This window comes from Equus asinus, chromosome 2 (assembly GCF_041296235.1).
Source record: "Equus asinus isolate D_3611 breed Donkey chromosome 2, EquAss-T2T_v2, whole genome shotgun sequence".
NCBI lineage: Eukaryota > Metazoa > Chordata > Mammalia > Perissodactyla > Equidae > Equus > Equus asinus.
In genome coordinates, this window is record NC_091791.1 from 27,151,741 (window position 1) to 27,178,688 (window position 26,948).

The window sequence follows — 26,948 nt, forward strand, 5'->3', positions numbered from 1 at the left end:
TTTCCTTTTTCTCCCCAAAGCGCCCCCTGTACATAGTTGTATATTTTTAGTTGTGGGTCCTTCTAGTTGTGGCACGTGGGATGCCACCTCAGCGTGGCTTGATGAGTGGTGCCATGTCGGCGCCCAGGATCCGAACCCGTGAAGCCCCGCGCCGCCGAAGTGGAGCACGCGAACTTAACCACTCCGTCACGGGGCTGGTGCCCCCAATAGTTTTTTATTGTGGTAAAATACATCTAATATAAAATTTACCATTTTAAGCTGCGTCAACCTGCAGTTCAAGAAGTGAAGCGTTTATTTGCATCAAAGAATTACAATTTGGGGAGCACAGATTCAGGGAGAAACCCAAATAGTGTCCTGCTAGGGAGGAAAAGTGATGGGCATTTAAAGACAGAGAAGGGAGGTTGTATTACAAAGAATTTTAATTGGAATTGGAGGCGGACAGTTAGTCTTGGCTAAACATTGACTGAGTTTATCTTCAGAAAGTCCCCAATCTTCAGTCTTTGTGACAAGGGTGTTCGTTCTCCTGCTGACGTCTGAAACAATTGCTTGTAAAACAATTTCCCTTTTGGCCCAGTCCAAAGGTTTGGCCTGGCCCAAGGTTCAAGAGAAGAAGGCAGTTTCTCCGGGCAGCTCCAACTCCATTTTATAATGGCTCCACTATTGTCAATTTTGACATCCGTGTAGTTCAGTGACATCAAGTATATTCATATTTTTGTGCAATTGTACCTGCTCTCTATCTCTAGAACTTTTCATCTCCCCAAATTCAAACTCTGTACCCATTAAACAATAACTCTTCATTCCCCCTCCCGTAGCAACCACCATTCTATTTTCTGTCTCTATGGATTTGACTACCATATGTACCTCATTTAAGTGAAATCAGACAGTATTTGTCCTTTTGCGACTGGCTTATTTCACTTAGCGTAATAAGGTTCAAGATTCATTCATGTTGTAGCGTGTGCCAGAATTTTCTTCCTTTTGAGGCTGAAGAATATTCTGTTGTATGTATACAGCACATTTTGTTTGTTCGTTCAGCCATCACTTGGGTCGCTTTTACCTTTCAGCTGTTATGAATAATGTTGTTATGAACTTGAGTGTTTTGGGATCTGTTTTCAATTCTTTTGGGTATATACCCAGAAGTGGAACTGCTAGATCATATGATAATTTTGTTTTTAATTTTTTGGGGAATTGCTCTACTGTTTTCCAGAGCAGCTGCACCATTTTACATTCCCACCAGCAATACACAAGGGTTCCAATTTTTCAACATCCTCGCCAACACTTTATTTATTTATTTATTTATTATAGCCATCCTACCAGCTATGAGGTGGTATCTACTTGTGGTTTTGATTTGCATTTCCCTAATGATTAGTGATGTTGTTACATCTTTTCACGTGCTCATTGGCCATTTGTGTATCTTCTTTGGAGAAATGTCTATTCAAGTCCTTTGCCCTTTTTTTTTTTGGTGAGAAAGATTGTCCCTGAGCTAACATCTGTTGCCAATCTTCCTCTTTTTTTTTTTTTCCATTTGAGGAGGATTGTCCCTGAGCTAACATCTGTGCCAGTCTTCCTCCATTTTCTATGTGGAACGCCGCCACAGCTTGGCTTGTTGAGTGGTGTGTAGGTCCCCACCTGGGACCCAAACTTTGAACTCTGGACCGCTGAAGCAGAGCACGCAAACTTAACCACTATGCCACCTTTGCCCATTTTTTAATCAGGTTGTTTGTTTTTTGTTGTCAAGTTATAGGAGTTCTTTATATATTCTGGATGTTAACCCCTTATCAAGTATATGATTTGTGAATATTTTCTCCCATTCCATGGGTTGCCCTTTTACTCTGTTAATAGTGTACTTTGATGCACAAAAGTTTTTAATTTTGGTATAGCCCACTTTATTTTTTCTTTTGTTTGCTGTGCTTTTGGTGTCATATCCTCCAATAATCTTTTTTTTTTTTTTTTTTTTTTTTTTTTTTTTTTTTTTCTATTTTTTTTTTTTTTTTTTTTTTTTTTTTTTTATTAATGTTATGATGGATTACAGGCTTGTGAAATTTCAGTTGTACATTTTTGTTAGTCATGTTGTGGGTACACCACTACCCCCTCCGTGCCCTCCCCCCACCCCCCCTTTTCCCTGGTAACCACCGATCAGATCTCCTTCTCAATATACTAATTTCCACCTATGAGTGGAGTCATATAGAGTTCGTCTTTCTCTGACTGACTTATTTCGCTTAACATAATGCCCTCGAGGTCCATCCACATTGTTGTGAATGGGCCAATTTCGTCTTTTTTTATGGCTGAGTAGTATTCCATTGTGTATATATACCACATCTTCTTTATCCAATCATCAGTTTCTGGGCATGTAGGCTGGTTCCACGTCTTGGCTATTGTAAATAATGCTGCGATGAACATAGGGGTGCAACGGACTCTTGAGATATCTGATATCAGGTTCTTAGGATAGATACCCAGTAATGGGATGGCTGGGTCATAGGGTATTTCTATTTTTAACTTTTTGAGAAATCTCCATACTGTTTTCCATAGTGGCTGTACCAGTTTGCATTCCCACCAACAGTGTATGAGGGTTCCTCTTTCTCCACAACCTCTCCAACATTTGTCGTTCTTGGTTTTGGATGTTTTTGCCAATCTAACGGGGGTAAGGTGATATCTTAGTGTAGTTTTGATTTGCATTTCCCTGATGATTAGCGATGATGAACATCTTTTCATGTGTCTATTGGCCATATTCATATCTTCTTTTGAGAAATGTCTGTTCATGTCCTCTGCCCATTTTTTGATCGGGTTGTTTGTTTTTTTGTTGTTAAGCAGTGTGTGTTCTTTGTATATTATGGAGATTAACCCTTTGTCGGATAAGTGGCTTGTAAATATTTTTTCCCAATTAGTGAGCTGTTTTTTTGTTTCAATTCTGTTTTCCCTTGCCTTGAAGAAGCTCTTTAGTCTGATGAAGTCCCATTTGTTTATTCTTTCTATTGTTTCCCTCAACTGAGGAGTTACAGTGTCCGAAAAGATTCTTTTGAAACTGATGTCAAAGAGTGTACTACCTATATTCTCTTCCAAAAGACTTATTGTCTCAGGCCTAATCTTTAGGTCTTTGATCCATTTTGAGTTTATTTTGGTGTGTGGTGAAAAAGAATGGTCGATTTTCAATCTTTTGCATGTGGCTGTCCAGTTTTCCCAGCACCATTTGTTGAAGAGACTTTCTTTTCTCCATTGTAGGCCCTCTGCTCCTTTGTCGAAGATTAGCTGTCCATAGGTGTGTGGTTTTATCTCTGGGCTTTCAATTCTGTTCCATTGATCTGTGCACCTGTTTTTGTACCAGTACCATGCTGTTTTGATCACTGTAGCTTTGTAGTATGTTTTGAAATCAGGGATTGTGATTCCGCCGGCTTTGTTTTTCTTGCTCAAGATTGCTTTAGCAATTCGTGGTCTTTTGTTCCCCCATATGAATTTTAGGATTGTTTGTTGAATTTCTGTGAAGAATGTTCTTGGGATTCTGATTGGGATAGCATTGAATCTGTATATTGCTTTGGGTAGTATGGACATTTTAACTATGTTTATTCTTTCAATCCATGTGCAAGGAATGTCTTTCCATCTCTTTATGTCATCGTCAATTTCTTTCAAGAAAGTCTTGTAGTTTTCATTGTATAGATCCTTCACTTCCTTGGTTAAGTTTATCCCAAGGTATTTTATTCTTTTCGTTGCGATTGTGAATGGGATAGAGTTCTTGAGTTCTTTTTCTGTTAGTTTATTGTTAGTGTATAGAAATGCTACTGATTTATGCACGTTAATTTTATACCCTGCTACTTTGCTGTAGTTGTTGATTATTTCTAATAGTTTTTCTGTGGATTCTTTGGGGTTTTCTATGTATAAGATCATGTCGTCTGCAAACAACGCGAGTTTTACTTCTTCGTTACCTATTTGGATTCCTTTTATTTTTTTTTCCTGCCGAATTGCTCTGGCCAGCACCTCCAGTACTATGTTGAATAAGAGTGGTGAAAGTGGGCACCCTTGTCTTGTTCCTGTCCTCAGAGGGATGGCTTTCAGCTTTTGTCCATTGAGTATGATGTTGGCTGTGGGTCTATCATATATGGCCTTTATTATGTTGAGGTACTTTCCTTCTATACCCATTTTACTGAGGGTTTTTATCATAAATGGGTGTTGGATCTTGTCGAATGCTTTCTCTGCGTCTATTGAGATGATCATGTGGTTTTTGTTTTTCATTTTGTTGATGTAGTGTATCACGTTGATTGACTTGCGGATGTTGAACCATCCCTGTGTCCCTGGTATAAATCCCACTTGATCATGGTGTATAATCTTTTTGATGTATTGCTGTAATCGGTTTGCCAAAATTTTGTTGAGGATTTTTGCATCTATGTTCATCAGTGATATCGGCCTGTAGTTCTCCTTCTTTGTGTTGTCCTTGTCAGGTTTGGGGATCAGAGTGATGTTGGCTTCATAGAATGTGTTAGGGGGTTCTCCATCTTTCTCAATTTTCTGGAACAGTTTGAGGAGAATAGGTATTAAGTCTTCTTTGAATGTTTGGTAGAATTCTCCAGAGAAGCCGTCTGGTCCTGGACTCTTGTTTTTGGGAAGGTTTTTGATTACCGTTTCTATTTCCTTTCTTGTGATTGGTCTATTCAGATTCTCCATTTCTTCCTGATTCAGTTTGGGGAGATTGTAGGAGTCTAGGAATTTGTCCATTTCTTCCAGGTTGTTCAATTTGTTGGCATATAGTTTTTCATAGTATTCTCTTATGATCTCTTGTATTTCATTGGTATCTGTTGTGATTTCTCCTCTCTCATTCCTGATTTTATTAATTTGCGCTTTCTCTCTTCTTTTCTTGGTGAGTCTGGCTAGGGGTTTGTCAATTTTGTTAATTCTTTCGAAGAACCAACTCTTTGTTTCATTGATCCTTTCTATTGTCTTTTTTGTTTCAATATCGTTTATTTCTGCTCTTATTTTTATTATTTCCCTCCTTCTACTGACTCTGGGCTTTGTTTGTTCTTCTTTTTCTAGTTCTGTTAGGTGTCGTTTGAGGTTGCTTACGTGAGCTTTTTCTTGTTTAGTGAGGTGAGCCTGTATTGCGATGAATTTCCCTCTTAGGACTGCTTTTGCTGCATCCCAAATGATTTGGTATGTCGTGTTCTCATTTTCATTTGTCTCCAGATAATATTTGATTTCTTCTTTAATTTCTTCAATGATCCATTGTTTGTTGAGAAGCGTGTTGTTTAGTCTCCACATTTTTGCACCTTTCTCTGCTTTTTTCTTGTAGTTGATTTCTAGTTTAATAGCGTTATGATCAGAAAAGATGCTTGATATTATTTCAACTCTCTTGTATTTATTGATGTTTGCTTTGGTTCCCAAAATATGGTCAATCCTTGAGAATGTTCCATGTGCACTTGAGAAGAATGTGTAACCTGCTGTTTTTGGATGAAGTGTTCTATATATATCTATTAAGTCCATCTGGTCTAATTTTTCATTTAATTCTATTATTTCCTTGTTGATTTTCTGTCTGGATGTTCTGTCCATTGGTGTTAATGGTGTGTTGAGGTCCCCTACTATTATTGTATTGTTGTTGATGTCTTCTTTTAGTTCTATTAAGAGTTGCTTTACAAATTTTGGTGCTCCTGTGTTGGGTGCATATATATTTATAAGTGTTATGTCTTCTTGGTGGAGAGTCCCTTTTATCATTATATACTGTCCCTCTTTATCTTTCTTTATCTGTTTTGCTTTGAAATCTACCTTGTCTGATATTAGTATAGCGACACCTGCTTTCTTTTGTTCATTATTAGCTTGGAGTATTGTTCTCCATCCCTTCACTCTGAGTCTGTGTTTGTCTTTGGGGCTGAGGTGTGTTTCCTGGAGGCAGCATATTGTTGGATCTTGTTCTTTGATCCATCCTGCCACTCTGTGTCTTTTGATTGGGGAGTTCAATCCATTTACATTTAGAGTGATTATTGAGACGTGGGGGCCTACCACTCCCATTTTGTGTCTTGTTTTCCGGTTTTCTTCAGTTTCCTTTGTTTCTCGTCCCATGGTTTAATCTGTTCTGATGTAGAGCTACTACTCTCTGTTGTTGTCCTTCTACTTATCTCCTCTGCTCTTGGTTTTGTAGCCCCTTTCCTTTTTTGGATTTTTCAGGAAAGAGGGTTTTCCTGAGGATTTCCTGAAGAGGAGGTTTTGTGGCAATGAACTCCCTTAATTTTTGTTTGTCTGGGAAAGTTTTTATTTCTCCATCGTATTTGAAGGATATTTTCGCTGGGTAGAGAATTCTCGGCTGTAGATTTTTGTCCTTCAGATTTTTGAATATATCATTCCACTCTCTTCTAGCCTGTAAAGTTTCTGCTGAGAAATCTGCTGATAGCCTGATGGGGGTTCCTTTGTAGGTTAGTTTCTTTTGCCTGGCTGTCCTTAATATTTTCTCCTTGTCGTTGACTCTTGCTAGCTTCACTACTATATGCCGTGGAGTTGGTCTTCTTGCATTGATAAAGTTTGGAGATCTATTGGCTTCTGTCACCTGAAGATCCATCTCCCTCACCAGATTTGGGAAGTTCTCAGCCATTATTTCTTTGAATAGGTTTTCTGCCCCTTTCTCCTTCTCTTCTCCCTCTGGTATACCTATAATCCTTACGTTGCATCTCCTAATTGTGTCTGATAATTCTCGGAGAGTTTCTTCATTTCTTTTAAGTCTTGCTTCTCTCTCCTCCTCTGCCTGCAACAATTCTATATTGCCATCTTCCAAATTGCTAATTCTTTCCTCCATATTATCGGCCCTACTGTTCAGAGCATCTAGATTTTTCTTAATCTCCTCTATTGTGTTCTTCATTTCCAATATTTCTGTTTGGTTCTTCTTTATCGTATCAAACTCTTTTGTGACATAGCTCCTGAACTCGTTGAGTTGTCGGTCAGAATTCTCTCTTAACTCATTGAGAATCTTAATGATGGCTGTTTTGAAGTCATCGTCATTTAGGTTATACATCTCATTTTCTTTGGGATTGTTTTCTGTGTATTTGTTGCTTTCTTTCTGTTCTGGAGATTTGATGTATTTTTTCATATTGCTTGATGTTGTTGATTTGTGCCTCCGCATGGAGATAGAGTTTAGTTGCTCCTTTCACTTGTTTCAGCTGCTGCGGTGGGAGGAGCAGCTGTTTATATTTCACCAACCAGGAACCCTGTCCGTAGTTGCTAACTGGGCCTGGGCCCCTCTTCGTAGCCACAGTGGCCCTTTGGATTCCCTCCTCTGCTGTGGGGGCCGTCACAGGGGGGCTTCAGGCTGCAGGTGCCTACTGTTGCAGCCCACCTAGATGTGCTCTCTCCTTGGGGTCTGCAACGGTGTTATGGGCTTTTCCAGCAGCCAGGGGTGGGATCACTTATATTTGTCGCTCCGTTGCTGTCGGCACCCACCAAATCTCACTTGTCCTCTATAGGTCGCAGGAGAGCTATTGGCATCTTCTACAGTCTGTGGTTAGTACACCTAGTTATGCTGCTTTTGCCCTGGGGTCTTCCAGCCTTGTGGCTGGCGGCTGGGTGCCTTCTACTGGTGCTGTGCAGAGGCTTTCCCTAAGGCTGCTGTGAGCCTGTAGGGTTTCCCCCTAGGCTACTAAGCTGGGTCTCTGGAACTCTCTCCAGCCCCAGTCCTCTCCGAGATCTCCGGCAATCCCTAGACCCACGGGGCGGGCAATGGCAGCTGGGGGTCGCCCCGCCCTCAGGGCTTCTCTCCTGGCCTCTCCCGGAGCCGTGAATGCTGGGCGTGGCCCCTCTGCCAATGACAGACAGGGAGTTTTGTCTGCTGCCCAGCGGAGCTCCAGCGCTTCCCCTCCGGGTCGCAGAACCGGCCTTTGAAAATTCCCCCGGCCCCGGTCCTCTCCGAGATCTCCGGCAATCCCTAGCCTCACGGGGTGGGCAACGGCAGCTGGGGGTCGCCCCGCCCTCAGGGCTTCTCTCCGGGCCTCTGCCGGAGCCGTGAATGCTCAGCGTGGACCCTCTGCTAATAGCAAACAGAGAGTTTTGTCTGCTGCCTGGGCGGAGCTCCAGCGCTTCCCCTCCGGGTCGCAGGACCGGCCTTTTGAAAGTTCCCCCCGCCCCGGTCTTCTCCGAGATCTCCGGCAATCCCTAGCCCCACGGGGCGGGCAACGGCAGCTGGGGGTCGCCCCGCCCTCAGGGCTTCTCTCCGGGCCTCTGCCGGAGCGTGAATGCTGGGCGTGGCCCCTCTGCTAACCGCAGGCAGAGGGTTTTGTCTGCTGCCCGGGCGGAGTTCCGGCGCTTCCCCTCCGGGTCGCAGGACCGGCCTTTGAAAATTCCCCCAGCCCCGGTCCTCTCCGAGATCTCCGGCAATCCCTAGCCTCACGGGGTGGGCAACGGCAGCTGGGGGTCGCCCCGCCCTCAGGGCTTCTCTCCGGGCCTCTCCCGGAGCCGTGAATGCTCAGCGTGGCCCCTCTGCTAATGGCAGACAGAGAGTTTTGTCTGCTGACCGGGCGGAGCTCCGGTACTTCCCCTCCGGGTCGCAGGACCGGCCTTTGAAAATTCCCCCCGCCCCGGTCCTCTCCGAGATCTCCGGCAATCCCTAGCCCCACGGGGCGGGCAACGGCAGCTGGGGGTCGCCCCGCCCTCAGGGCTTCTCTCCGGGCCTCTCCCGGAGCCGTGAATGCTCAGCGTGGCCCCTCTGCTAATGGCAGACAGAGAGTTTTGTCTGCTGACCGGGCGGAGCTCCGGCGCTTCCCCTCCGGGTCGCAGGACCGGCCTTTGAAAATTCCCCCCGCCCCGGTCCTCTCCGAGATCTCCGGCAATCCCTAGTCCCACGGGGCGGGCAACGGCAGCTGGGAGATCTCCGTGCCCTCCGTGTCTCTCTCTGGGACCCTCCGGGCGCCCCGAGCACCAGGCTGGATCCCCCCGCCAATGGCGGGGAGAGACTCTCCCCGCGGGCTCAGGTGTGCAACTCCAAAGTTTCCCTCTGCGTTTAGGAGTAATTGCAGGGGGTTTAGGTAGGGTTCTGGTCACCTGTTTCCACCGTCGCTCCTCTGTTGTGTTCTCGCTCCTGCCCTAGACGTGCGTGGATCCTCTGGGGGCGTCCGTTGGAAGAAAGCCGCTTGCGGGTACCAGGCTGCCCGTCGGGGTCGGAGAGCCCTCACCTATTTCCACATCCTCCCGGAGGAAAGTCCATCCGCCTTCCGATGTATAGTCGCGTGGGTGTCTCAGACGTCCTGAGATGCTGTCTGGATCCAATAATCTTTTAAACACATGAATTTATGTATTTCACTGGCCAGTTCAGTTCCCTCTTTCAAACTCTTTAATGATCTGATCTCTGTAGTTCTTCAGTCTCACCTCTTGCTAATAGCTCCACCCAAATGCACCTATCAAGTCATTCTGAATTACCACATAGCTCTGAGCATCACCATGCTCTCTGACATCACCATGTCTTTACACTTGCTAGTCCCACTTCCCCTCCCTGCTTGCTTGTCAGTAGACTACCTTTGGTTCACCCTTTAAGACTTCCTTCAAGTACCTCCTCCTCTGGAAAGATTTTTTTGACTTTTCCTGGATTTGGTGCCTTCCATTGTTATAACGCTTCTCAAATCTTGTTTTAATTGTTAGTTCACCTGTTTCCTGTCCCTCCAGTTAGAGTATAAATTCCCTAAGGGTAGGGGCCCTATCCTTATCTTGTTATCTGCATGCTGCTCAAACTTGGATGAACTGGTGAACTGGGATCTCTGCCACTGTTTAATTACTTTGACATTGAGCCAACTAGTTAAACTCTCTGGGCCTCAATTTTCTTATAAGATTATTGTAAGGATTAATTAAGATTACATTTATAAAGTGCTTGTTGCTTACTCTGGCCCAGAGTAAATGCTCAACAAAAATCAGCTGTTATCATCAACTTGTTGAATTGATATCTCAAACCTAATCAGTTGTATGACTTAGGACAAAATTCTTAAACTCCTGGGGCCTCAGTTTTTCCTTCTGTGAAATGAGTCGTTTGACCTGGATCATCTGCAGCAGTGGTTCTCAAATTAGGCTGCACACTGCAATTATCTGGGGAGCTTTAAAAATATTGATGTGTAGGTCCCTCCCCCAAAGATTCTGCTCTAATTGGCGTGAGGGACAGCCGGGCATGGGTATTTTTTTTTTATTGAGTTAATGATAGGTTACAATCTTGTGAAATTTCAGTTGTACATTATTGTCTGTCAGTCGTGTTGTAGGTGCACCCCTTCACCCTTTGTGCCCACCCCCCACCCCACCTTTCCCCTGGTAGCCGCTTATCTGTTCTCTTTGTCCACATGTTTAAATTCCTCATATGAGTGGAGTCATACAGAGATTTTCCTTCTCTATCTGGCTTATTTCACTTAACGTCATTCCCTCAAGGTTCATTCATGTTGTTGCAAATGGGACTATGTTGTTCTTATTTTACAGCTGAGTAGTATTCCATGTATATATATACCACATCTTCTTTATCCAGTCATCTGTTGATGGGCACTTAGGTTGCTTCCACGTCTTGGCTATTGTAAATAATGCTGCAATGAACATTGGGGTGCATGGGACTTTTGGAATTGCTGACTTCAAGCTCTTTGGATAGATACCCAGTAGTGGGATAGCTGGATCGTATGGTACTTCTATTTTTAATTTTTTGAGGAATCTCCATACTGTTCTCCATAGTGGCTGCACCAGTTTGCATTCCCACCAGCAGTGTATGAGGGTTCCTTTTTCTCCACAACCTCTCCACCAGTTGTTAGTATTTGTTTTAGTTATTTTTCTCATTTTAATGGGTATAAGGTGATATCTTAGTGCAGTTTTGATTTGCATTTCCCTGATGCACAGTGACGATGAACATCTTTTCATGTGCCTATTGGCTATCCGTATGCCTTCTTTGGAGAAATGTCTGTTCATGTCTCCTGCCCATTTTTTGATTGGGTTGTTTGATTTTTTGTTGTTGAGTTGTGTGAGTTCTTTATATATTATGGAGATTAACCCTTTGTCGAATGTATTACTTGCAAATATTTTTTCCCAGTTAGTGGGTTGTTTTTTTGTTTCAATCCTGTTTTCATTTGCCTTGAAGAAGCTGTTTAGTCTGATGAAGTCCCATTTGTTTATTCTTTCTATTGTTTCCCTTGTCTGAGAAGACATGGTGTCCGAAACGATCCTTTTAATACTGATGTCAAAGAGTGTACTGCCTACATTTTCTTCTAGAAGCCTTATGGTTTCAGGCCTCAGCTTTAGGTCTTTGATCCATTTTGAGTTTATTTTGGTGAATGGTGAAAAAGAATGGTCAATTTTCATTATTTTACATGTGCCTTTCCAGTTTTCCCAGCACTGTTTGTTGAAAAGACTTTCGTTTCTCCGTTGTATGCCCTCAGCTCCTTTGTCGAAGATTAGCTGTCCATAGATGTGTGGTTTTATTTCTGGGCTTTCAATTCTGTTCCACTGATCTGTGCACCTGTTTTTGTACCAGTACCATGCTGTTTTGATTACTGTAGCTTTGTAGTATGTTTTGAAGTCAGGGATTGTGATGCCTTCAGCTGTGTTCTTTTTTCTCAGGATTGCTTTAGCAATTCGGGGTCTTTTGTCGCCCCATATGAATTTTAGGATTCTTTGTTCTATTTCTGTAACGAATGTCATTGGGATTCTGATTGGGACGGTGTTGAATCTGTAGATTGCTTTAGGTAGAATGGACATTTTAACTATGTTTATTCTTCCAATCCATGTACATGGAATGTCTTTCCATCTCTTTATGTCGTCATCCATTTCTTTCAGAAAAGCCTTGTAATTTTCCTTGTATAAGTCTTTCACTTCCTTAGTTAAATTCACCCTTTTTGTTGCGATTGTGAATGGTATTGTGTTCTTGAGTCCTTTTTCTGTTAGTTCATTATTAGAGTATAGAAATGCTACTGATTTATGTAAATTGATTTTATACCCTGCAACTTTGCTGTAGTTGTTGATTACTTCTAAAAGTTTTCCAATGGATTTTTTGGGGTTTTCTATATATAAGATCATGTCGTCTGCAAACAGCAAGAGTTTCACTTCTTCCCTCCCTATTTGGATTCCTTTTATTCCTTTTTCTTGCCTAATTTCTCTGGCCAAAACCTTCAGTACTATGTTAAATAAGAGTGGTGACAGAGGGCATCCTTGTCTCGTTCCTGTTCTCAGGGGGATGGCACTCAGTTTTTGCCCATTGAGTATGGTGTTGGCTGTGGGTTTGTCATATACGGCCTTTATTATGTTGAGGTAGTTCCCGGCATGGGTATTTTGTTTGTTTGTTTTTTTTTCCTTTTTCTCCCCAAAGCCCCCCGGTACATAGTTGTATATTCTTTGTTGTGGGTCCTTCTAGTTGTGGCATGTGGGACGCTGCCTCAGCGTGGTTTGATGAGTGGTGCCATGTCCACGCCCAGGATTCGAACTGACGAAACACTGGGCCGCCTGCAGCGGAGTGCGCGAACTTAACCACTCGGCCACGGGGCCAGCCCCTCGGCATGGGTATTTTTTAAAAGCTCCCCTGGTGATTCTAATATTCACCCAGAATTGAGAACCACTGATTTCAAGTTTCTTCAAGATAGAACACACTAGAAAGTTGAGCTGCCAAGATTCCCTGGAGGCAGGGGAATGGAGTGTCTCCTGGTCTTCTCCTATTATCACCCTTTGTTAGTTTAGCAAGAAGCATTATTGAACAGGCTCACTGAGCTGGAATTCCAAGAGTATCTGTGGATTCCTGAGTGTTTAATGCTAAGCAGCTCACTGCATTCTGGAGAGATCTGGGGAACCAGGGCTCTGAGAAAGAGAAAAAATGGTCTCTTCCCTACCCCCACTGCTCTAAGCCAAGGCCTAGGAGTCTGTCCTGGAGGGTTGTACTGTGGAGTCATGTCAGGCTGAAGGAGAGTGTGGAGGGAGGGATCCTTGGTATAAACAGTAGGGAAATGGGGCCCTGACTAGAAGGGGGTGGGGGCTGAGAGTTACAAAGACTCATTCCTTTACTGTGCTTTAACACCATATTCACAGCCATGACTTATCTGATCCCTAAAACAGCAGTATTACTGCCTCCGTTTGAAGGAGAGAAAAACAAATCTCTGAATGGTTAAGAGCCTTACCAAAAATTACACAGTGGGTTAGCAGTAGGGTCTGCATGACAGCCCGTGTATCCTGACTCCCCGTCCTGGGCTCTCTCACTGTGTCTGGGAAGAAAAACTCTGCACACCTAGTGTGAGATAATAGGAAATATATATGGGTCTCTTTCCCTGCCAGTTCCTGGCATAGAGCTCCTGAAACCCTTGTAATTTCCTGGCTGATAGGAGTGTTTTTGTTCTAATGGGGTGGCTCTGGGTGGGCTCCTGATTGAGGGCAGGTCACCAGCAAGACCAAGCCATGATTAGAGGCTTGGAATTTTCAGCCTCGCCCCCCATTCTCTTAAGAAGGGAGAAGGGCTTGGAATGAAGTTAATGATCAATCATGCCTACTTGATGAAGCCTCCATAAAAATCCCAAACGTGTAGGGTTCAGGGAGCTTCAAGGTTGGTGAACCCATACACGTACCGGGAGGGTAACTCACCCAAACTCCATGGGGACATAAGCTCTTGTGCTCAGGACCTTCCCAGACCTCACCCTATATATCTCTTCATCTGGCTGTTCATCTGTGTCCTTTATCATATCCTTTATTAATCTGGTAAATGTAAGTGTTCCTCTGAATTCTGTGAGCCAGTCTAACAAATAATCGAATCCAAGGCGGAGGAGGCCATGGGAACCTCTGATGTGTAGCCAAAGCAGACAGAGTTGTGAGTAAGCTGGGGATCTACTACTTGCAGTTGGCGTCTGAAGTGGGGGGCCAGTCTCATGGGACTGAGCCCTTAATCTGTGGGATCTGATGCTATCTCCAGGTAGATAGTGTCAGAATTGAGTTAAATTGCAGGACACCCCACGGGTATCACATAGCGTTCCCCACTGGTGTGGGGAAATGCCCCCCACATTTGGTGTCAGAAGTGTTGTGAGTGTGGTAGTAGTGTGAGAGTAGAGAAAGACACAGGGGGAAAGACTGGGAGGTTTTTTCTGAAACACCCAGGTAGTGCAGAGTTCTTGGCTTCTTGGAATTGGAGCCAAAGTTTTAAATATCCCCATCAAATGCTACAGGGAATGACTGAAATAATTCCTCCCAGTTCCCTTGTGGTCCATCCACCTCAGTGCGTAGCAATGCTCTCTGGGATCATTAGCAAACGCCTTCAGCTTTGCAAAGTTTGGGGTGTTAGTACTAGTTTTGAGACTGAGAGATTCAGGGAGTGTTTTGTTATAACGCATAGTGTGTCCAGGAACACTCAGAAGGGCCTGTAGAGCCGTGTTAGCCAAATGCTGGGTCATAGACAGGGCTTGGCCCTTGGCCACTGGCTCAAGATGAAGTTTACTAAGCTCAATTTAACTTAAAGCCCTGTATTTTATTCTGAGATTATGTTCTTCCTACTGTTTTGGTGTTACAATTGCCCTCTATGAAATGGTAATGATAGTAGATGGCAGTTTATTTTAATTTCCTGAATGGCATAGTTAAAAGATGGTCACCCTATGTGAATCCCCAAAATTGCTTTTGAAATGTTACTAATCCTAGTAACCCCAAGTCTGGTAACCACTCACCATTTTGGAGGGCCATGTGACCCCAACTCCTCAGGCGTGTGGGAGGCCACAGAGAGTGTCTCACCTTGAGAGCAGTGGTAAACAGGGAACAGTAAAAGAATTAAAATGCCTGGAGTTGAGCTTTGCCATCACAAGTTCATGTAGAAAGAAAAGTGCCATTGCCACTTTGGTTTTATTTAACAAACGTTTATTTGGTGCTTACTAGATGCCCAGCCTTGTCTCAGATGCTGTACAAATATGATCTCATTTAATCCTCATCAAGCCTATGAGGTAGATGCTATTATTATCTTCACCTCCATTTTAAAGATGAGGAAACTAAGACATGAGGGGGTTGAGAAACTTGCCCAAGGTCACAGCTAGGTAGCAGCAGAGCCAGAAGTCAAAGCCAGGGAGTCTGGCTCTGGAGCCCATGTTCTTAATCCCTACGCCGTGCTGCCTAGTTAGAAGCAATTTAAGACTTTTGTGGCATGTAATGATCTATTTTCAGCCTCTGATTCCATAGGCAGAAGCTGCCTGTGGACTAAGCTGCCTGATCTGTGTTGAGCTGCTGTCAATGATCTCTTTTGAGCCCTTTCTACAGCATCACTGAAAGAGTCAGTGTGGGTGAATGGTCATTTGACAGAGCCTGGCAAGACGACAGCAACAAAGGCAATGAATTTTGGGTAAGGTTAGCGAGCCCTTGTAGCTTGGAACCTGAGTCCATGAAAAGGCCTTATGAGAGGTCCTCTAGAGCCAAGACTGGTAGTTTTCAAGTACATTTTTTTAAAGCAACCAAACCCTTTTTTCAAATGTAGACATATGGGCAGTTAATATATATACACACACCCACCCCTACGTGGAATCCCGTCTTAAAAAAGATAAAGCTGGAGATGTGTTGAAGTAGAAGCGGGAATCTAGTTGACCTTTCTCTTGTCCTTTATGCCATACTGAGTCACTATCTGGGACCCTAGAGCTTTGAGAAACACAGCTTGAAAATCATTTCTCCAGACCAGGATTTCCTGAAGCATGTCTTACAAAATATTAGTTTCATAAGACGCTTTGTAGAAAAAGAAAATTTCGTGGTCAAATGTACTTGGGAAACTCTGGATGTTCCATCTTTGCTTTGAGATTCACAGTTACTTATAAGCAGAAAAAGAGTCTGAAGTCCTGGAAGAGGATGAAACTTAACCCACACTTTCCCTTTTAAAAAAAATGGATGTTATGTTATATTCAAACAATGGAAAACCATAGAGCAATGAAAATAGACAAACAATTGCTATATATGGATGCCTGTTACAAATACATTAAGTGAAAGAAGCAAGACCCAAAGGCATGCATACTGTATGAGCCCGTTTATGTAAAGTTCAGAAACAGGCAAAAATGTATCTATGGAAGTGGCAGTCGGGTAGTGATTTTCCGTGGGTGGTGAAGTAGTGCCCGGGAAGGGGCATTAGGTGAGTTTTGAAGCTTCTATTTGTATTATATATCTTTAAAGATTTTTTTTTCCTTTTTCTCCCCAAAGTCCCCTAGTACGTAGTTGTATATTTTTAATTGTGGGTCCTTCTGGTTGTGGCATGTGGGATGCCGCCTCAGCACAGCTTGACGAGCAGTGCCATGTCCGCACCCAGGAATCAAACAGGCAAAACCCTGGGCCGCTGAAGTGAAGCGGGCCAACTTAACCACTCGGCCACAGGGCCGGCCCCTGTATTTTATATCTTGATTTGGGAGGTGGTTACATAGGTGTGTTGAATTTGCAAAAATGATTTGTACATTTCTTTGTATATATGTATGTATGTGTTATCCTTCATTAAAAAAAGGGAAAAACAAACACACCTTCATTGAAGGGACCAAAAAAAGAAGTGTATGTGAATGTGGCTCATCAAAATATAATCTCTTTCTTTAATCCAGCACGTTTTCTGAACCAGGTTACCTGGTTCAAGGATAACACTTCTGGGAAACTCATAGGATGGCGGGTTTTCCCTGGACCACCACTAGAGAAAAGGAGCATGGCACTGAGCAGGGAGGCGCGCATTTGTTTGATCTGTCTCTGTTTCTGGCCTTCTTTCCTAATCCCCTGTGTATTAGTTTCCTATTGCTGATGAACAAATTATCACAAACTTAGTGGCTTAAAACAACACAAATGTATTATCTTACAGTTCTGGAGGTCAGAAGTCTGAAATGGGTCTCAGGGGGTTAAAATCAACGTGTCACAGGCTGTTTCTGCGTTCCTTCTGGAGGCTCTAGAGGAGAATCACTCTTCTTGCCTTTTCCAGCTTCTAGAGGCTGCAGGTATTCCTTGGCTCGTGGCCCCCTCCCATCTTCATAGCTCGCAACAGCCAGTCAAGTCTTTCTCACATTGCCTCACTCTGACACTTGACTCTTGTCCTTCCCCCTTCTACATTTAAGGATCTTTGTGATTACATTGGATCCATGTGGAAAATTCAGGCTACTCTCCCTATTTAAGGTCAACTGATTAGCAAACTTACTTCCATCTGCTACCTTAATTCTCCTTTGCCATAGTCACTGTAGCATAGTCACAGGTTCTGGGGATTAGGCCATTATTCTGTTTACCACACCTGCTAAGGTATCAGATGCAGATCCTAGTACTTAACCTATTTTCTCTTCTATTATTATGGATTTTCTTTCAGCTAGTATCTGATCAAAAAATTAGTCGCAAAGAACTCTTTTGGGTTTGCTGAAAGTTAAAGTAATAAACTCAACTATTCATCACTCAAATGAGAGAAGATTTACTTACTTTTAACCCAATACGACACTTGTTGCGAGAGTGCTGTAGATGCCAAGTAAGGGAGGACCTCAGCCTGTGGCAGGCTTGGAAAACTGTCTGGCTCTCGGGACTGCACCCTATTCATGCCAATGAAATGCGGTCATTGAGGGCTAGTATCTGACCTCTGAAGTGGAGCCAGGAAAGGGGATTAAGAGACTGATGCTCTGAAGGTGAGGTGATGGAGGAATTTGTAATCCCTGATCCTGTAACCATGAGTCAGTTTGTTTGTTTCCATCAATTGTATGGTTTCTGCAGTGTTGGAAAACTGTTGTTCACGATGGCTCCTTGGGCTAGCAAACAAGGAAGAGACCCTAAAAGTCAGTTGTTGCCTGGGCAGCAGGCAGCAGGAGGTGGCTCACGTTGGCTGCTCCCATGGCAACAGTGATTATTGTCACAAGCAGGCCTGAGGTAGTTAGCATTGTCAGAGAACACATGGACCACCCGTATCAGAATTACCTGGGGAGTTTGTTTAAATTCCAAATTTCAAGGCCACACGGCCAGAGATTGAGATAAGGTCTGGAATCTGCTTTTTAGAAAGCTCCCCAGGCAACTCTTATTCCTGGTAAAGTTTGAGAACCATTGATTGAAGAAAATGCATCCCGGTTAGAAATCCCTCTGCAAACCTCTGTTGTCTATCCTTGGATGAGGCCTCACCTCTTTGCTCTGAGAGCTAGAGCCACTTTCTTGCTTACAAAGGCCCCACCTTACAAAGACAGTGGATGTGCTGTCCCAGGAATTTATAATGACAAATATCCAAGTTTTGCGAGTGCTAAGCGTTTAAATAGGCCTTTCATGATTTCTGCAAGAATGGAACTTTTTCTTCAAGGAATATCTAATTAACATGTCACAGAACTAGTCATACCAAAATATACTTTCAGACTCCCAAAGTAAATTTCCCAAATTGGGAAGGACTAGGGTGGGACCCAAACAGGAGTCAGCATGAACGAGGACTGAAGCAGGCGGCAGGCCCAAGTCTCTGATAGTACTGAGAGATACCATTCTCTCTCTAGGAAGGTGGGACTGTAGTAGGATAAAGCACACCACCAAGAATATAGGCATCCTGATGTTTCTGAGAATCGCTACTGTCATGAGCCATTGTTGCTGATGAGAGCGTGTTCTTATCCCTTACGTAGGTTAAAAACAAGTGGGTTAGTGGATGTGTGAAATTCTCTAATTCTCTAATGTGTGTATTTCTCTAATACTACTTGTAACCTGAGGTCTGGGCAGATTCTGGTTTGCTAGTTGTAGTGAACACTCTTGACCGCCTACCTAGCATCCGTTCCCCACTCTTTCTGCCTATCAAAAATCCCAGTTTAGCACAACCAGAAGTACTTACTAAGAATATACAACTATGTACTGGGGGGCTTTAGGAGGAAGAATAAAAAAAAATTCCAGTTTTGTTCACATATCCTCCCCATCCCCCACCCTAAGGACCAAAATCTGATTAATCACTGTATGGTCCTTCCTTGGCAAGGGTTATTGGTCCAGGGTATCTGCTGTGTCCTAATTCATCCCAGTTAGGTTGAAGGGAAGGACTTAGAGTTGGTGGTGGGGAGAGGTGTCCCTGTCTTTTGTTGACATGAACAAGGAAACTTGTAGCCATCCTACAAACATGAGGGGGACCTGTTTTAGGAAGAAAGCCACTCTGAAGGCTGTGGGGCAGAGAGCTGAAACCTGTTCCTTAGGGCGATGCCGATGACTGAATTATGTACCCTGGAGTCTTCTGTACCTCTGGACTTTCTGATTGTTTACGGCTGTGTTAACTAGATTTGCTTTTACTTGTGATCAAAAGCCTCCTACTGTCTATGGTCACTGGTGTGCTTTGCACTCCCCAGTTTGTGCATTTCATATGTAAAATGCAAAGAAGTAAAAAGAGAGAAGACTGGATTGTGGGCTGAGAGAATCAATGGTCTGTCGGACGGAATTTCTTTCTATAAAAGCTGTTGTGAGTGAGTCGTGTGCTTCTTCCTGTGTTGTCACATCTTTCATTTCCCACAAATATTCACAGCCAGAATATAAATACATTAAATTAGCTTCTATTTGTATTTCTTTTCTCAAAAACAATTATGTATTTGGTTAGCTTCCTTGTAGCACAGAAAATTGCTTACTGAGGTTGACGTGAAATGCCAAGATGGGGAAAACTCAATCAGGAGGTGCTTTCGCTGACTAATGATAGAAAGCCTAAACTTCCCCAAACTCATCAGAGAATTGGCTTTCTGAATAGACAAGTAAGTGCTGTTTCTCTTTCTGACATTAGTATGCCTTAGTCTTTAGTTCTAATATGGATGCTGCTTAATGAAATGTGAGAAATGCTCAGGTGGGCTTGCACCACTTTAACGGGAGACTGGCAGTTCTGGTGCCACAGTGAAGAGGTGTTCCATTTTCAGTCCAACAACTTATCGTTTATTTAGATGGACATTTAGAGACCGAGGTTGGAACAGTTAGTAGTATATCAGATCTACCTGGAAACAAATTGTACTGGTGTCTTGCTCAGGTTCCTGCTCCACAAGACTGCTGATGGCTTCCCAAGCGAGAGCACGGGGATGTAAGAATGAGAGCCTGGGTGCGTGTCTTTTTCGTTGTTTTAATAATTTAATCGAACTTAGAGCATTGTAAAAGTCATTAAAATAAAATCCTCTCACAATCCTACCACACATTCATTTAGTTATTAAATAACTAATTAAAATATATAAATGAAATCCCCAGCATGCCAGACCCTGGGCTAGGTGCCATATCCCCTCATTGAACAAGACAGACGCTGTCTCTGTCCTCCTAGAGCTTACAGCCTAATGAGGAGGCAGATATTAAAGACATAATCACACAAATACTTATTTAATTGCAATCGTGAGAAGAGAGGGGAAGGTACAGGACAGCATGAAAGAAAACACCAGGGTTGGGGGAGGGGGAAGGCCTCTCTGAGTAACATTTGAGCTAAGGCCTAAAGGATGAATAGAGTCCAAAAACTGAAAAGAGCTTTTCAGGCAGAGGAAATAGCATGTGCAGGGCCACAGAGATGACGAACTGAAAAGTGGCAATTTGGAAGAAGCCCAGTGACCATGGAGGAAATGGTCCTATTTATGTATTTGATTCCTTTTTTAAAAGTTTTTTGAATTTTTTTTTTTACTGTGGTAAAAATATATATCACGTAAAATTTGCCATTTTAAGTGTATGTGGCATTAAGTACATTCACAGTGTTGTGCAACCATCACCACTATTTTCAAAAGTTTTTCATCATCCCTAACAGAAACTCTGTACCCATTAAGCAATAACTCTCTCTTCCTCTCCTCTCCCAACAGCCCCTGGTAATTTGCAGTCTACTTGTTGTCTCTATGAATTTGCCTATTTTAGATATTTCCCATAAGTGGGATCATATAATATTTGTCCTTTTGTGTCTGGCTTATTTTGCTTAGCATAATGTTTTCAGGGTTCATCCATGTTGTAGCAGATACCAGAGCTTCATTCATTTTTATGGCTGAATTCTAACATTCCATTGTATGATATGCCATATTTTGTTTATCCATATGTTGATGGATGCTTGGGTTGCTTCCACCTTTTGGCTACTGTGAATAATGCTACTATGAACATTGGCATACAAATATCTGTTTGAGTCTCTGTTTTCAATTCTTTTGAGTATATACCCCAAAGTAGAATTGCTGGGTCATATGGTAATTCTATGTTTAGCTTTTTGAGGAACTGCCAAACTTTTCCACAGAGGCTGCACCATTTTATATTCCTACTAGCATGCAGGAGGGTTCCAATTTCTCTACATCCTTGCCAACACTTATCTTACTTTTTTTTTTTCAGTTATAGCTATCCTAGTAGGTGTGAAGTAGTGTCTCTGTGTATTTGATTCTGAGTCATCTGTCTCCTCAGGAATCTATCCCTCCTGAAACTCTGAAGCTCTTTGGGGTCACTAATCTGGGATGGGGCTTATAATGACCTGCCTTCATGTTTTACTCAAGTGTCTAATTTCCTAAATAGATGTTCAGCAACTCTGGGTTAAAGTGTGGGTGGGGGATCAATTTGGCTCTCCAGTATTTACCACCTGGTAGGTGTTCAATAAATAGAACGATTGTGATAAAGGTTGCAGGTCTTGTCTCTCTCATGTAGTAAAGACCCAGTGGAAGTTTCCAACAGGCACTAGGAGATGTTTGCTTGATTCAAATGAATTAGTTTTCCTGAATGTATGAGGCAATTGATTGGTTGGTTACATTCCATTCATTTAAACTGTGGATGTGATCCAGGCCATTCCTCTGCTCTATGCCCTCTCCATTGCACTTACGATAAGGCTCCAGATCGTTTATCTGGTCTACAGTGCCCTGCGAGGTCTGGCCCTGTCTCCTTCCGGGACCATTTTTTTGCAACTTTCTCTCTTTCTTTGTAGGCTTCTGATCATTCTGCAGATACACACAACTCGTCTCTACTTTAGGGCCTTTGTACCTATTGGTCCCTCGTTCAGAATTCTCCACTCCTTCAAGCAAGCCCCTCTCCCACTTTTTTGCTTAAGTCTTACCCATCCTTCAGGTCTCAGCTGAGATGTTATTTTCTCAGGGAAGTGTTTCCTGACCATCTCCCTACCCGCAAACCCAGCGCCTATTTTGTTCTCCCTCATAGCATCTTTTACTTTTCCTGCACAGCAGTTACCCAAATTGTGGTAAAATAATTATTTGTGTATTTAAAGCCCATCTTCCCAAGTGGTCAGAAACCTCCAGGAGGGCAGAAACTCATCTTTCTATTGATCAGTGTTAGGCACATGGTAGGAGCTCAATGCATAATTTTTTTGTTTTTTAGGAAGATTAGCCCTGAGCTAACATCTGCTGCCAATCCTCCTCTTTTTGCAGAGGAAGACTGGCCCTGAGCTAACATCCGTGCCCATCCTCCTCTACTTTATATATAGGACACCTACCACAGCATGGCTTGCCAAGTGGTGCCATGTCCATACCCGGGATCCAAACCAGCAAACCTTGGGCTGCCGAAGAGGAACGTGTGCACTTAACCGCTGCGTCACCGGGCGGGCCCTCAATGCATAATTTTGAAGAGACGTAGATGCTCCAGAGTCTTTCATGGATATCCTGTCTCTCAAATTTGACTAGATGTTTTTACCTAGATGAAATGTTCTCTGCTTAACTGTCTCCTCGCATAGTGCCTGTACTGGGCTCTTATCACAGTCAGTGCTGACCCTATGCTGTTAGAGAAAGAAGGATGAAAAAGAGAGGGGACCTCTGAGGGGGCTGATTGGAACTCAGACCGAACACTTCCTGGAGAAAGATTTCTGGGCAGCAGAAGGCTATTTCTAGGCCCCAGGCCAGGGTGTTGAGAAATGCTTTCATTTTTCTGAGAGCTGCTGCCAAGAGGCAGAAAACTGATGAGTGACCTGTGAATGCTGCTCACATTCTGGGTGATGCAGAGTTTACGGAGTTCTGGGGAAAATAGTGTTGATCATAGGAGTAGAACAGCCATGTGGGGGGTTGGGCAGGAAGTCTGGTGAGAGGCCAGCCAAGGCCACGGTGGCCTCTCTTGCCACGCAGTGCCAGGCCGTTCAGCCAGTGTGAAGTTAGAGACCCCAAGCAAGCCCCTCGTGGCCCCTCATTGCTTCCTCAGGCTCCCCAACCCTCTCTTATAAGCTTGTTTCATAGCAGGCATGGCTTGTCTTACCCCTGAAAGTCATGAGGCCAAATGTCCTATCCTTGTGCTTTCTTTTGCATTTTTAAAAAATAATTTTTGGTTATAAAAGCAATACATGAATACATTTATCTTTTAAAACATTAAAACCAAAGCTAATACTCCCTTTAAACATTATCCCCAATCTCACATTGGTAATCTCACAATGGGTAATCAAACATTACCCCCTACCTTTAGAGATAATCTTTTATATGAGTTGGTGTGTAACCTTATAATCTGTTTAAAAAATCTTTTATGAACTTAATGTGTGATTGTCTTAGTTTGGGCTGCCATAACAGAATCCCGTAGACTGGGTGGCCTATAAACAACAGGAATTTACTTCTCATAGTTCTAGAGGCTGGGAAGTCCAAGAGCAAAGCACCAGCAGATTAGGTGTCAGGTGAGGGCCTGCTTCCTGGTTCAGAGACAGCCGTCTTCTTGCTGTGTCCTCACAGGGTGGAAAGGGCTAGGATGCTCTCTGGGGTCTCTTTTACAGGGCACTAATTCCATTTATGAGGGCTCTGCCCTCATGACATCATCACCTCCCAAAGGCCCAACCTCCAAATACCATCACACTGGGGATTAGGTTTCAACATAGGAATTTAGATGGGACACAAACATTATAGCAGTGATGATAGGAAAAAATGGTATTTATGTCTGTGTTTTGTTTTAACTTTTTATTTTTAATAATTTTAGATTTACAGAAGAGTTGCAAAGATAGTACAGAAAGTTTCAGTATATTCTTCATGCAGCCTCTCCTAATGTTGACAGCTTATACAACCCTGGTTCAATAATCAAAACTAAAAAAGGAACATTGGTACAAAACTATTAACTAAACTATAGACTTTATTAGAACTTTACCAGTTTTTCCACTAATGTGCTTTTTCTGTTCCAGGATCACAACCAGGATCCCACACTGTATTTAGCTGTCTTGTCTCCTTAGTCTCCTCTCATCTGTGACGGTTCTCAGACTTTCCTGGGCTTTCAAGACCTTGACACTTTTGAAGTCCAGGTTAGGTATTTTGTAGAATATCCCTCAATTTGGGTTGTCTGAGGATTTTTCATGGTTAGACTGAAGTTAGGCATTTTGGGGAAGAATTTTTTAAAAATATCAATACTATATATTATGCTACAATTTGTAAGTTTCATTCAACATGATTTTGAGATAGATCTATATTAACATTTGATCAAGGTCACTTCTTTTGAATTCTCCACAGAATTCTATTATATGAGTATTCTACATTTTATTTAGCCATTTCCCTATTGGTGGGCATTTGGGCTGATTCTAGATTTTCTTTGTTAGCAATATTGTAGTAATTAACCTTGTATATACCTCTATATGCACGTGGAATTATGGTAGATAACTAGAAGTGGCATTGCTGAGACACGCATTTAATAGGTGTTGTCCAATTGCCCTCTAAAGTGACTGTGCCAATTTACAGTCTTTGATACTATGAAGCTTGAAAATTGTTGCCAATCTCGGTTTTAATTTCCATTTCCCTGGTTAATACTGAAGTCAGGCATCCTTTGTGTGTTTATTGGCAATTTGTATATCCTTTTCTGTGAACTGTCTGTTTATATTCTTTGCCTATCTTTCTAGTGGAAAATCTAGTGGATTTTTTTTTCTCATTGATTTGTTGAGTCCTTTATATGTTCCAGATACAAATCCTTTGTTTTGTATATTACAAATGTTTTCTCCTAGTCTATCTCTTAACTTTGTTTCCCATTTTTAATTTAAGTTGTTCTATCGCTCTGATTTTTTAAATTATTTTTTTGAAACAAAGTTCATGATTATAAAAGTAAACAAGGTGGAAACACTGGGAAATTTATGGAAAAGTTTAAAGAAGAAAAGAATCCACCCCAAGTCTTGTCACTGAGAGAAAACCAATATTAACATACTGAATTACATATTTCCTTCTAGTCTTTCGTGTGTACATGCACATTTTTGTGCTCAGTTGAGATCACATTGTGTGCATATATATTATATATGAAAGTTGCTCAGTGCTATGGTCTTTAGAAACAAACCTTGGCCTTTTCCCAAATGTGATTGGTTAAAAGGTCATGTTAGATTAACTTCCAACTCCTATTCCTTTTTTTCCACATATCCTGAAAAATCTAGTACGTGAGAGGCCCATGGCCTGTCTTCTGCTGACCTGAACTGAAGTTGGCTCAAAAACAGGACACAGTACAAATGCTCTACAGAGCACTTATTAAAAAGTCTTGGAGATTTGAGTTGACTGCAAGCTCCATGAATCAATAGTGCAGGTGCCAAGAACCTTATTGCATGAAAGCAAGGCAATAAGTCCTATACGGAGGAAGCTACAGTCCTGCTTTGCTCTGATGAAACAGAAACATTTGCTTCAGTCTTGGGTGACATACTCTAAAGAAGCCACAATCTAACCAACTAGATGCTTGAGGAGAATGAGGATAAAGACCTTCAAAACCAGGGCAAAGGAGGAACAATGGAAGGAATGGGAGATACTGGTCTTGAGTAAGAGAAGACCTTGGGCAGAAGTCTACAAGTATCTGAAAAGTAGAAGGTGGAAGAGAGATTAGACCTATTTGTTCCCTGAGGCTCCAAGGGATAGGACTTGGGCCAGAGGGTGGAAGCTTCAGAAACACTTTGTAACTGGTCAGAGCTGCTGAGACCAAGGAACGCATTGCTCCGGAAATAGACAGGAAGTGATGGTGATGGTGGTGGTGGTGGTGCGGCTGGGGGTTCGATATAGTAACTAACATTTACTGAGTGCTATGTGCCAAGGCTGTGCTGAGGACCTTCCCCCTGTTATCATATTTCATCCTGTCAACACTCTGTAGGGTAGGAATGGGGTATAATGAGGTCAGGTAACCCGCCCAATGTCACACAATTTGTAAGTGGCGAACTGGGATTCGAACCCGTTCTGACAAATTCCAAAGCTGGTACTTTTAGTCATCAATGGCTTTCATTCGTGGTTTGGGGGTCTGGACCACGAGGGCTGTGAGGTCCGTTCTACTAGAAGATTCTGTGACCGGGAAAAAGGATGCCCCCCCCCCCCCCCCCCAAGGCAAAGCGTTGGAGTGTAGGCGGAGAAGCAAAACGTGGTGAAGTAGTCTGGGGCCTCGCAGGGGAGCCCGGGCAGAAAGTCAAGGGATGGAGACCTAAAGGACGTGGAAGGGTCCTCAACGTGCGTCATCCCACAGCTGGGCAACAATCGATGTTCTCTTGTTTGGAGATCCCCAGACCCGCGCGAGGGACCGAGGAGTAGGCCCGCATCGCAGCTGCCCTGGAGCGCGCGGCCAGGGAGCGTCGCGGCAGCCGGCTTCTGCGGCGGAGCCGGGGGACGGAACAGCGCGCCGATCCCTGAGCGGGCGTGAGCTGGGGGCGGTGCCGGGGCGGTGGGGCGGGGCGGGCGCGCGCCCCGGCGGCTGCGGCAGTTGCGCGCTGGGATTGCTGCCGAGCGGCGGGCCCGGTGAGTGCGGCGGGGCCCGCGGGCGGGGGGAAGGAGCGAGCGGGCGGGTGAGGGGGTGCGCGGCCGAGCGCGCGACCGGGGCGGGGGCCGCCGCCTGTCCCCGCTCCCCAGCCCGGCTGCCGCGCCCCTCAGGCCCCTCTCCGTTCTGGCGCCCGCCTGCGCGCCCGCGTCCCCGCACGCCCCTCAGCCCCAGGTCGCCCCCGCCTCGGAGCAGCCCCTCGTTCCGCGCCGCGGCGACGCCCTCGGCCTCACGTCACGGCCGCGCCATTGTTTCCCCTCCGTCTGCTTGCCGGGACGCGCCGCCTCCTCGGAGCGCGGCCCTTCGCCTCCGCCGAGCCAGCCTCGCCGGGACCCGCCCGTCGCCCGCCTTTCTCTTAACGCCGGGGCGGCCCCCACCCCGCTCGGGCAGACACCCCTTTACTCAGTTCTGCGTGTTTCTTCCGGCCGACGCCGGGCTTCCTCCGGTCTGCACCCGGG

The 26,948-nt window shown here is 43.9% G+C and overlaps 1 protein-coding gene and 1 non-coding gene across 19 annotated transcripts in view; one reads left to right on the forward strand and one right to left on the reverse strand.

The window, feature by feature from the left end:
* LOC106838243 (uncharacterized) overlaps window positions 1-16,870 on the reverse strand; it is a 51,767-nt gene extending 34,897 nt beyond the window's left edge. Inside the window, exon 1 of the transcript XR_011494074.1 lies at window positions 16,731-16,870. This is a non-coding gene — a transcript (uncharacterized protein). The remainder of the gene's footprint in view (window positions 1-16,730) is intronic.
* The window catches only part of NT5C2 (5'-nucleotidase, cytosolic II), a 148,597-nt gene that overhangs the window by 24,930 nt on the left and 96,719 nt on the right, over window positions 1-26,948 (forward strand). For 5 of the 18 annotated variants that reach the window (XM_070484002.1, XM_070484003.1, XM_070484062.1 and 2 more), the window contains exon 1: window positions 26,400-26,471. The exons of 5 other annotated variants lie outside the window; for them this stretch is intronic. The gene's annotated coding sequence lies outside the window, so the exon portion shown is untranslated. Of the gene's footprint in view, window positions 1-26,349; window positions 26,472-26,948 lie in introns of those variants that run through there. 8 more of the 18 variants (XM_070483953.1, XM_070483975.1, XM_070483962.1 and 5 more) reach the window with 5 other exon arrangements.